This window comes from Galeopterus variegatus, unplaced genomic scaffold, assembly GCF_000696425.1.
Source record: "Galeopterus variegatus unplaced genomic scaffold, G_variegatus-3.0.2 Scaffold846, whole genome shotgun sequence".
NCBI classification, from domain to species: domain Eukaryota; kingdom Metazoa; phylum Chordata; class Mammalia; order Dermoptera; family Cynocephalidae; genus Galeopterus; species Galeopterus variegatus.
The window spans coordinates 115,414-127,753 of record NW_007726957.1 but is presented as its reverse complement, the minus strand read 5'-3'; positions in this window follow the sequence as shown (position 1 = coordinate 127,753).

Here is a 12,340-nt window from a genome sequence, read left to right as displayed (position 1 = left end):
ATTCGCGGCCTGCTCTGGGCAGCTGAGGTGCATTTGTGCCATCTCTCTCCTAAAGACCCCACAAGTCCCCAACAGCCTCTTCCCAGCCCATTCCTTTCCCCACCTCTTTTCTGGCCTTACCCTCAGATCCATGTGCCATCTTCTCTCTATTTTCAGGGATACTCTCAGCCCCAAATTCACTCTAAATTAAGGGATGGGGAAGGGTGGTCATGTCTTCACTTTCTCCCCAGTGTCTCCATTTCTTCCCTTCTCTCTCTCCCCTCTACGCCTGTGGTGGGCAGAATAACAATCCTCCCCCCACAAAAAAGGACCACCTCCTGATCCTCAGAACCTGTGAATATGTGGCTTCACATGGCAAAAGGAGCCTTGCAGATGTGACTCAGTTAAGGGTTTTGAGATAAAGAGACTACCTGGATTATCCAGTTGGGCTCAGTGTAATCACAGGAATCCTTACAAGAGGGAGGCAGGATTGTCAGGGTCACAGGAAGAGAGGTGATGACAGAAGCAGAGGTGATAGAGAGAGGGGCAGGGAGGGAGAGAGGACGTTGGAAGACACTTGCCCAGACGGCTCTGGAGATGAAGGAAGGCACCACAAGCCAAGGCAGGCAGATGGCATCTAGAAGCTGGAAAAAGTGAAGAAAGGGGTTCTGCCCTGCACAGCCTTGTCAATACTTTGATATGAATCCAGTGAAACCACATTGGACTTCTAGCCCTCAGAACTGTGAGATAACAAATTTGTGTAGTTAGTCCCCAACACAGCCGTTCGGACTGTAGCATGTCAGGAACACGGGAATGTGCGGGGTGTGGAGGGAGCCCTCCAGGGCCCTTCTCCTCGGCTGCTTTCTCTCCTCCCCTCCCCAGATGGCTCCAGTCCCAGCCCTGGCTTTGGGCCAGCGCCCATTAGCACCTACCTCACCTTTGACCCTGGACCTCCCTCCCTCCCCACAATGCCTCTCATACCAGGGTAGAACTTTCAGCAAAGGTCACAACTAGACTTCCCTTACCCCCTTCTCCTTTGGCCACACTTCCCTCTGGGCAATCAGGAAAGTGGGGCATCCTAGGTTAAATAACAGTCAGCTGCAACTCACAAACCCAAGTTATAAGCATTTGGATCAACATCTTGGGGAGAAAAATGAGTTCACCAAAATAATTGGTATGGAAAACATGTGCTGAGCACTACACCCAGACCATTGCAAGTTTTGATGCAAATTTCTCCATTAGAGAATCCATGCATGTCCCAAAACACAAAGACTCAGATTTATGACCTAAGGTATGTGACCTTTAAAAAAAAATGCCTGCACCTGCCTCTTGCCCTAGTCATGACAGGAATCAAATTGAACACCAGCTTCCAAATTTCCTCTTACAAAATAATTGTGGTATTATTGTTCACCCTTTATTAAGCACCTTAAATGTTCTTAGAGAGTTCCTCATGTGGAACAAGACCCAGTTCCGCCCCTGAGGCTGTCTACACAAAGAATGCCTAGGAACATGACAATGTAAGTGGACAAAATAAGAGGCAGGCAGGTGGAACAGGGGATGTCAACCACCAGCAGCAGGGACCACACAATTCTGCCACCAGTGTGTGTGCCTTGACCGAAAAGTTAGCAGAACAAGTGCTTGGAGGACAAAATTTTTTAAAATTTCTCCTTTTAAAATTTATTTGAAAACACCTCACATCTTCTCAAAGAGCAGTTGGGCCTTGTCAATTCCCATACAGACGAAATTCTAATAAACATGGGTCAAATTGGGAGACATTTTTTTCTTAAGTGAAAACAACCAGCAATGCCTGCCAAGAATTTTTTTTGGAAAACAAGAGCGTAAGAGAAAGCAGCTCCTCAGCTTTTTCCAGTATCTTTTATGTTTCAAAACACACATGTATGAAATAAGCCAGTCACAAAAAGACAAATGCTATATAATGCCATTTATGTGAGGTACTCGGAGTAGTCAAATTCATAGAGACAGGAAGTAGAATGGTGATTGCCAGGGGCTGGGGGACAGTGCAGCAGGGAGTTAGTGTTTAATGGGTACAGAGTTTCAGTTGGGGAAGAGGACAAAGTTCTAGAGATGAACACTGGTGATAGTTGTAAAAAATGCGAAAATATTTAATACTACTGAACTGCACACTCAAAACTGGTAAATGTTATGTTAGGTATATTTTACCACAATTAAAAAAAAGAACAAAAAACCACCAAACACGCACACACACACACACATAACATAACCCTACTAAATGTTGCTTCTCCACACTGAACGATGACCGTAAACACCTGGAGTGTTTCTTATTTTGAATGGATCTTTTCATAGGTTGCAAAGAAAGAGAAACGGGCATCCCATGGAGCACCCAGGGCACTGGAGGCCCCCGGCCCTGGGGAGACAGGGGAGTTCCACCTGCTCCCGAGGACTGGGCTTCTCAGGCTCACTGAGGAGGAGGAGGACCTACCTTGTTTGGAAGTGATGCTCGAGATCGCAGCGCTGCAGCACCTCGGCGCAGTGCTCTGTGAAAGGGCAGTTCACCAGCAGCTTGTTGAGAAGCTTGTTGACCAGGATGCTGGACTTCTTGCAGTGCTGCAGGACCAGGGGCTTGCGATCCACAGGGCAGAAGTCCTTCTCCACCAGGAAGTTTGTGAGGCAGAGGGTGCAGTAGGTGTGTCCGCATGGAGTGTCCAGAGGGTCCAGCAAAGCTTGCAGGCAGATGTGGCAGATGAGGTCATCGTCCACATCTTCCGTGTAGGTGTAGAAGTGATTTTCCTCAGGGGAGTGGGTTTGGCCACACACCACGCACAGGGGTTCAGGGCTGGGATCTGAGTCACTGGCAGGGTCTGGTTGGTTCATGGTCAACTGGGGAACTCAGTAAAACTATATTTCCTCAGTAGCAAGTCAAGATCTTCTAGCAGCCATCCACAAACCTAAAAGAGAACAAGATGGCTCATCTTTGCTTCACAGTATATGGAAGACTTATGTTTATGGAGGACACGAGACAGTGCTGCCACTGGACAGGGGACAGAGTTCTGATTCAGAGGGCCTGGGCTTCATGCCCAGTCTGGAGCAACTGATGGGACCTTAGGCAAGCAACCTTGCCTTGCTGTGCCTCAGTTTTACCATTCATTCCAGCAGGAATAATATTTACCTTTAACATCCTCATGTTGGTGTGGCAAAAATCATTTGGGTAATATCTGTGAAATGCCTAGAAGTAACTCAAAAGAAATATGTTCTAAGAAATGTAATTTGTGAATAAAACCAAATGGACCAGTGACTTAGAAAATTCTTTGTCAGATCAGGACAGGAAAAAAAAAAAAGTTAATATTCTGTTGGCTTTCTGTTATCTTTCTTTTTCACCTTTCTCCAAAACTCAGAATATGTAGGCCATCAGAGCCTTCACAAATCATCTGAGAAGAAATCAGAGCTGTTGAGTCCTCTGTGTTTTTACTATGGTAAGAGCCCTGTTTTCTTCATTCATTTCACTCAGTCATTAGTGGTTAAGTGGGCTCTGGACGCACTGCCTGGGTTCAAATTCCACCACTACCATGGGCCAATGTTTTCAGCCTCTCTTTCCACATATGTAAAATGGGGATAATAATAGTCTACTTTAGAGGATTGTTGTGAGTACTAAATGGGATAAGATACATAAAGCTCTTAGATTTGTGGCCAGCATATACTAAGTGCTCAATAAATATTAGCTACTATTCTTACATGTGTTTGTTTCTGAATTCATCTTGTCTCTAGTCTAGCTCCGTTGGCCGGGAAACTCAAAGCTATAGTTCCTATAAGGGGTCTTTTAGCTTTGTTCTCATAGTACTCTTTAAATTCAATTGTTTATTTCTTTCAAACCAGAAGAGTACTATCACAATATGTATTTTCCTTTAATATAGGTAGGAGTCTGAAATAATGGGGTTTTTCAACATGCTTGATTTATATCTAGGAAGTCTCTCGGATAGTCAGTCAATAAATATTTTTCAAGTACCAACTCTGACCTAGGTAGTGAGTTGGATGTGGAGACCTTTGAGAGAGATTTAAAAGATATCCCCCTGCTTTCAGGGAGTCCCTAGTCCAGAGGGGAGGTGAACATGCACACAGGTAATTAGAAGCCCAGGAAATCAGTGCAAACCAAGACACTGGGTCACCTTTCATGGTGATTAAGAATCCTACAAAATGGGAGAAAATGTTTGCAAAATATGCATTTGACAAGGGATTAATATTCAGAATATACAAGGAACTCAAGCAATTACACAGTAAAAAAAAAAAACCCAAAAAACAAATAACACAATTGAAAAATGGGCAAAGGAGCTGAACAGACATTTTTTGAAGGAATACATGCAAATGGCCAAGAGTCCCTTTAAAAAATGCTCAATATCACTAATCATCAGGGAAATGCAAATTAAAACCACACTGAGATACCATCTCACCCCATTTAGACTGGCTATAATAAAAAAGATGGAGAATGGGGCCGGCCCGGTGGCGCACTGGATAAGTGCACCGCTTGGGAAGCGCAGCGGTGCTCCCGCCCGAGGGTTCGGATCCCACATACAGACCGGTTCCCGCTCACTGGCTGAGTGAGGCGCGGGAGCAACGCCGAGGGTTGTGATCCCGTTGCCGGTCCCCGGTCCGGTACGGGGGCAACACTGAGGGTTGCGATCCGTTGCCGGACACGGAAAAAGACAAAAAGACAAAAAAAAAAAAAAAGATGGAGAATAACAAATGCTGGCAAGGATGTGGAGAGAAGGGAACACTCCTGCACTGTTGGTGGGACTATAAATTAGTACAACCACTATGGAAAACAGTATGAAGATCTCTCAAACTACAGATAGATCTACCATACAATCCAGCAATCCCACTTCTGGGTATATACCCAGAGAAATGGAAATCATCATGTCAAAGAGATACCTGCAGTCCCATGTTCATGAAGCTCTATTTACAATAGCCAAGATATGGAAGCAACCTAAATGTCTATCTATGGATGACTGGATAAGGAAAGTGTGGTATATATACACCATGGAATACTACTTTGCCATAAAAAAGAATGAAATTCTGCCATTTGCAGCAACATGGATGAGTGTGGAGAAAATTATGCTAAGTGAAATAAGCAAGGCACAGAGGGAAAAATACCACATGTCCTCACTCATAGGTGGGAGCTAAAAGAAAAAGAAAGAAGGAAAGAAAGACCACAGTGGTGCCTTGGACTGGCAGAGGGAGAGAACATACCTAGGGTTACCAGGTGGGACGGGGGGTGGGAACAGGGGAATAATCACAATTAATTGGGTGGGGGACATGGGAAATAAGCACAATTTGTGGTAATGGGCATGCTGATAATATTGATCTGACCATCACACCTTGGGCACAGGTGGTGACAGCCAGCTTTGTATCCCATGAATACACATTAAAAAAAAAAAAAAAAAAAAAAATCCTGCCTCCTCCCTTGCCCCCAACTCAACTCTCTTCTTTTCCAAAGACCTTAAGTTTTCCATAAGAACATAAAGACCCATGAATAACCTAACAGGAAACTAGCCACGTTTGGAAATAGCATGGCAGTCATAAACTGTGTTATATCTTTTTTCTTTTCCAAATAAAGTCTGAAGTTGTTTGTACAAACATTGCCTTATCTCAAAAAGAAAACATATTGACTTCAAACTTTCATTGAGTCAGCTTCGTTGTTTACATTTCTGTACTGTGCTATTATGCCTAAAAGAACACTCTGGTCAAGAGGTTTAAGTAAAATGCCCTGAATGTGAAAACATTTAGAAATCATAGCAGTTTATTTAGCACCAGAGGGGACCACGGAAGGCAAAGGTAGGAGGTGCAGAAGGGGGGTGACGTCGTTTCCAGTCAAATTTCATGGAAACCTAAACAGCTGCTATTTGTCCTCAAAGCTGATAGAAGGTACTGGAACCTCACAGGAAATGCTTTAAGTGACACCAGAAACACATGAAAAATAAATATGAAAATGGAAATGGGCCACCCAAAAGATCATCATCTACTACAGGGGAACAAAAGGTTCACCTGTGAGCAAAAACTCTAGATCTTCTAAAGTTTCTCCGTAAGAGTTCTGCCTCACAGCCCCGCGCGCCTGCTCCTGTCCTTTCTCACTGCTGCAGGGGAGCGTCTGTGACAGGAACTCAGGCTGCAGCTCTGGTCCTGCCACTGAAGAACAACTCCGTATTTCTGGGCCATTGCCTTATGGGTGCAACGGTGGCACTGGACGAGAGTTTTGGTTTTCAAACCATGCTCTGGAAGGTGTCAGACACTTCTGCTTCTGCATCTTCCAGGGGAGTGAAGACAGGAGGGCAGTGGGGACTTTGCCCACTTCTCCCCCATCCAGTCCCAGCTCTGCTTTTATTTCTTTGACACCTCAGGTTCCTCCTCATAATACTCTGTTAGAAGAACCCTAGCTTAAGAGAAAAAATACTTGCAAACCGCCACACTAGGGAGTATAAAGTCCCTTTCAGAAATAGAGTTCTACAATTCTGTGCTGATCAAGTGGGTTTTTTTGTTTTGTCCTGTTGGTGGTGGTTGAATGTCTGGCAAAATCCCTTTTTCTTTGTTTTCTAACAGTTTTTGAGCATTTACCACGTGACAGGAACTGTGAGGGGCCTTATATATATTATGTTAATTAATCCTCACAAATCTTTAAGACTTTTAAAATTATTATTATTATTTACTTAACAGAGGACGAAAGTGAAGCATGGAGTAGTAACTTGCCAGTCACAACAAAAAAGAGACTCATGGGGCCGGGACTGCCCCCTCCTAACCATTTTGCTACTTTGTCTCCCAGCATCTTTCCTGATTTTGACCAGTCAAAATGTCAAAAATGTGAGTAATAAAATACAAGAGCCCCAGAAAATTAGAAGGTTCTAAATAAGGCCTCATTGCAAATACTGTAGATGTATCAAAGATTTCTGAAGAAAAAAATTCCTTCTCTTTACTGAAATTTTATTTATTTTACTGAAATTTTATTGCTGAAATGCCCGAGGCAGCATGAACGGGACAGGGTAGGCAAAAATGGCAGGCTTTCATTTCAACCCCAATTCTGTTTTCTTTTCTGAGAGCAATTTGGATTCCCTGGCATTTCCCCATGTGAGTAAACCAAATTCTTAAAGTAATATTAATGTAAACACTACTGTATATATTTTCTGACTTGACATTAGACTAAATAAAGCCTATATGAATAGAAACAGATTATGAGAGAATTGACCATACAAGGCATGCTGGCTCTAAAGAAAAGAACAAGGTAGACTTTGAAAAATGTGATTCATATCATTTACCTGGAGGTTCTTATTTCCAGCTTACCTCTTACAAACATGTACCATGTTTTTAGACATACATGTGCCTTGCTGCTAAAGTGAGAAAAAATGATCAAAAATCACTCATGCTGAAAAGGTAAACTATTTTCTCTCTCCAGAAGCAGAAGAGAGGGCCTGTCAGCTCTGAGTGCATTTACACTTTCTCGGAGTGGCGGCCAGCAGCACTTCTGGCCCAGGCTGAAGTAAGCAGAGAGCTGTGATATGGCTCTTTTTGCAGTTTGGAGTGAAAAAGCTGAGAAGTGGGTTCCCTCCCCGGGTATGTGTGAGGGGCGGGGGTGGAAGTCACACTTTTTTGGTACAACCTGATTGTGCCTTAGGAACCACCCTTTCCTCCTCTCTTCTGATTTGGGGTAGGACAGAAGCCTGAGGTGACTTTTAGTGATATACGTAGTCAAAACCACCAAGGTAGGACTAAGAAGCGCCAGGAAAAATAATCTCCATCTCTGTTTGCCCTTAATCGCTGCTTCCTTTCCCACCGTTTCATGGTCTGGCCTGAAACCTACACAGAAGCTCCTCTGCCTAGTTCGCAAATTCTGTACTTCCTGGCTGACAACAAAGAGACATATCAGAGCAGAAGCGAGTCAGTGCTGCCTGCAGCCAAGAGGGTCATTACAGATCTATGTATGGCCCCTGCACTAAACAGATTTAAGAACATCCTTTGGGATATAGGCTATTTAGAAGTAAAAAAGTGTCTGCATAAGGTAACTCATCAGAACAATGTGGTCCCTGGTTGTGCTGCTGTCCTGCTAATTCTCCTCTCAATGCACTCTGGCTTTATAGAAAATAGTTATCTGATCTAGTTACCAGAATAAACAATATACTCTACTAGAAACACAACTGGATAAACACATCATTTGTCATGCTGCACCAATAACTTCATATTTTCCTCCAATAGGAAAATTCAATAGAAAGGACAAAATTTGATCTTTAAAATCCTTAAATTAAAAAAACTTAAAAAATTTAGAAATAAATAAAATAATTTCAGAGATGCTTTTAGCATCTCTGAAATTGCCGCCTGAGTCATAGTTTTCTAACAATAGTAAGGGTACTCCATTTTATTAAAAAGAATTCATCTTTATAGTCAAATGGCAATGTGTCGTGCATTGATCCTTTAACCTTGTCAAAGATGAAACATTGTAGTCTAGACTATTTGAGCTGAAAAAAGATTTTGAGAGATGGTCCTTCAATGAAACAGGCCTTTATTACTTTATAAAATAGATCATTCTGCCTTTGGATGGCTCTAACTATTAGTGGGGGAAAAGCCCATATACTGGGCAAAAAATTGCTCCCTGTAACTCACCCATCCCTCTATGGATGCATCCAGTGTTATTCTAGGAGCTCTTCAGAATATGTGTAATTCCTTAAAATCCTTTAATTATCTGAAGACAGATCCATGTGCTTCCCGAGGTTGAACAGCCTTAGGTCCATCCAGCATTTCTTCAGGTTTCCAGACTCTACGAGCCTGACCAAATCTTCTCTGCAAGCTCCTGGATTTATCAGTGTCCCTCCTGCAATATATGGGTAGAATGAGCCCCAAAACCTCCAGGCCACAGTGAAGTGGGAATATCTGTTCCCTTGATCTGATTGTCAACAGACTAAGACTGTATCTGTTTTCTTGGTATCAACAGCACATCATTGCTGTTACTGGAGTGGGCAGAGCAGTAGACACTGCCCTGAGGTCTGGAGGAAATAATTCTGGGCTGGGGTGGGAAGAAGTGGAGGTGAGGGTGGGATGGGGGAAACACACACACACACACACACACACACACATAATGTCAAAGGTAATAAAGTAGTAATTCAGAGGCTTTTTAAAAGCAAAAACAAGGGCTTCCCAATTTAGCTCACTTGGTTAGAGCATGTTGTTATAACACCATGGTCAAGGGTTCAGATCCCTGTGCCAGCGAGCCACCAAAAAAAAAAAAAAAAGAGCAAAAAGAAGAGCTATGAACACAGTTTAGAAAATGCAGATATAGTGGCACTAGGTGGGTTTATATAAACAGAAGAAAGTCTTCAGTAGCTACATAGTGTAGTATCAGAATCCACAGTGTATACCCAATCCCTAGCATGAATGGTATTTGGGGAACTAGGACCTCTCCTATTTGTTTGTATACATTCTTTTATTTTGATAAATCTCATTCCAAAATGTACGGACATAATAAATTACACAGGAAAAATGGAAACCATTTAAACAAATGGTAAATCAGAGACAATTTTCCCCACCCAGAGCACAAATACTGATTAACTTTCACTGAAATTTTTTTTTTTTATTAATAAATGAAAAAGTTAAAACAGTGATAGATCAAGGGTAGCTGATGGGGGGCAAGAGAAGAACTGGAAGCCTGCAGCTTCCGATTCTTCCTCCTCCCCAAAAAGATGCACAAGTACTCAAAAAGGAAAGTGCCTGAGGAGGCATACTAGTCACCTGGACCACTACAGATGTCCCCTTTTCCAGGGGAGGAGCATCTGCTGAAAAGCCTCGTTTCTGGAAAACTCCTACTTTGCCATGACAAGCACATTCAGCAAAATCCATTGAATACACCCCTAAAAAACAGATCATTTATCCCACCAGTGCTGGGCTGAGCCATGTTGCAGCCTGAGGCAAAAGGAAAAATAGGTGTCCCAGTATATTTGTTTTGTGTATTTTTTTAATGGTTATTTTTTTCCAGATCATTAAGGTAGTTGAAAAAATGTGGAAAACATGAAAAGTAGGTATATTAAAACTTACAACATCATTTTAAGTTTAAATATTTTATTTATAGCAAAACCAGAACTTTTAAAATAGTTTTACTTTCCTGGCTTTAAAGGAAGCAAATTAATCAGTAATATTTTCAAAATCTACCTCTTTGCTCATTTCATTTTCATACCTCCTCAGACACTTTCCTTTTAGAGTATTTGTACATCTTTTCTAGTTGGGGAGAGCATCTGAAATTGCCATGTTTGACAATTTCTCTTGGTTAAGAGATGATGTTAAATAATTTCTAAATAACTTTAGCTTTCTCATTCTGTCTTTAAGTGAATTTTGATCTTTTGTTCAGCATGGAATTTTGCATTAATTTTGATTTTTTAAACTATTGCATTAAAACTGTGATCACTGAGTTTCTTGGCACCTTAAGTTTTACACTTCAAGGTGAGTGCCTCATTTGCCTTACCTTAATCATGGCCTTGTCACTATTATTTTTAGAAACCCAAGTAGAGAGAGTGGGTGTCAAAACTGTGATTTGGATCCAGCTCTGCTATCAACCACCTTTGAAGGTCTTTTATGTTTTCCTCCTCCCTGACCTGGTTGCCAGCCAGGTGCAATGACAAAACTGAAGAATTACAAACTCTTTGCAGGTGTGCCACTAAACTTTAACCAAGGTCTACACTGACTGTGGCTCCAGCTGATGGTTATACTTGATAGAGACGCCAGGTGAGCAGTTTGCTGAAAGGTTCATGAGGCAAGAGGAACGGTTTGCTTCAAATAAGAGGAATGAAGTATAATCTAAAAGCTAGGTCCCAACAAAGATCACAAAATGATTGGTTCCTACAGTTTTGTTTCATGAGTACATAAGAGAGCTCAGTCAAGTAATAAACAGCTATCTCTAGCAAGGACCCTACATGGAATGTGACATTTTATAGACAGTGTGAGGCTCTGTCCCACTGTAGTTGTGTTTGCTTTGTAATTTTTGCTGACTTAAAGTTGCTCAAAATCTTTTAATCCCTTCAACCAATCTTAATGTTTTATAGGGTGTTTCAAACACATAAAGGCTAACTCTATACCGCATGATTTCCGAGGTAACTTTTAGCTTCAAGAAACTGAACTTAAGGTTTTTTGTTGCTGATGATGTTTTATATTTGGATGAAGTTCCATGGGGCAGAATGGTTGCTTAGCTGGTTTCAAACTGATCACTGGGGCCACACTGCAGTGCAAAGATCACAATCACAGTCAGGAACACCGTCCTAGACTGTGAAGAGCAGAAATATATCCATGGAGGAACCAAGTGAACCAGTGCCAGTAACTTCTTCACATGGTGACTTTATCTCTCTAAAATAACTCACTCAGCAGGCATATTTGTCTAACTACTGCCCTGGGCCTGGCTGTAACCCCTAGATTAGATTATTGGGGGACAAGCAATTGCCAAAGTTAGGGCAAACTCTACCCTTCTCTATTAAACTAAGTAAATTTGCAAGCATATTTTAAATTTCAGATAAATTTATCCATAACCAGGATGGTACAAGAGGACGGGCAGATGCTCTGTGAACTATTCCTTAGCTTATAGACTCATATGGAACAGGGAAGAATTAGGTACTTTAGTTACCTGAATAAAAACGGTCACACATGGGATAAAACTTTTCTTTGATAGGATAAAAATTGTCTTTGAAGCAACAGTCCAGGTTGGAAGTGGGGGTTGGTGTGTCTGCGTGTGCACGTTGTCGGGGGCACATACACACTGCAGAAGAAAGGGAGACGAGGGAGGCAGGTGCTTATGGGCTGCTGCAAAAGTTGTGGTTAGCTCTGCTTCTGCTTAACATCCAAATCAATGATCTCGAAGAGGGAGTAAGCCACTCATTAATGAAATCTGTGAACATAAGTCTGCATGGTGTTGCCAACTAGAAAGGACAGAAAAGAATATGAATGGTCTTTAGAGAGGTCAGAAGTGCTCATGTGTCAGGAAATTACAGGAGAAGTGAACTAAAAGGAGACAGCATAATACATCTGGAATCAATAACTGAGAACATAGATATACAGAAAGAGGGAAAAATAAGGGAAGGGGTTAAGTGAATAGAGTCCCAAGTGGGTAGCCAATTAGATACAAGTTTTAGAAGCCAGGGAAGGCCTCCTGCAAGCACAGCTTTGCCTCTTTTGACAGGAGATTTTACCAAAACAGCTTTGCCTCTTTTGACAGCAGATTTTACCAGCCTTTCCCTGGGTGTCATGGCGCAACTTTCATACTTGGGGTTTCAAGTACCAGAAAAGATGTCCTTTTGTTTCCTAGTCGACAGACATGGTGAAATGGAACTGACCCCCTGCAAACAATAAAAATGAAGGCAGAGCATTCTGCATT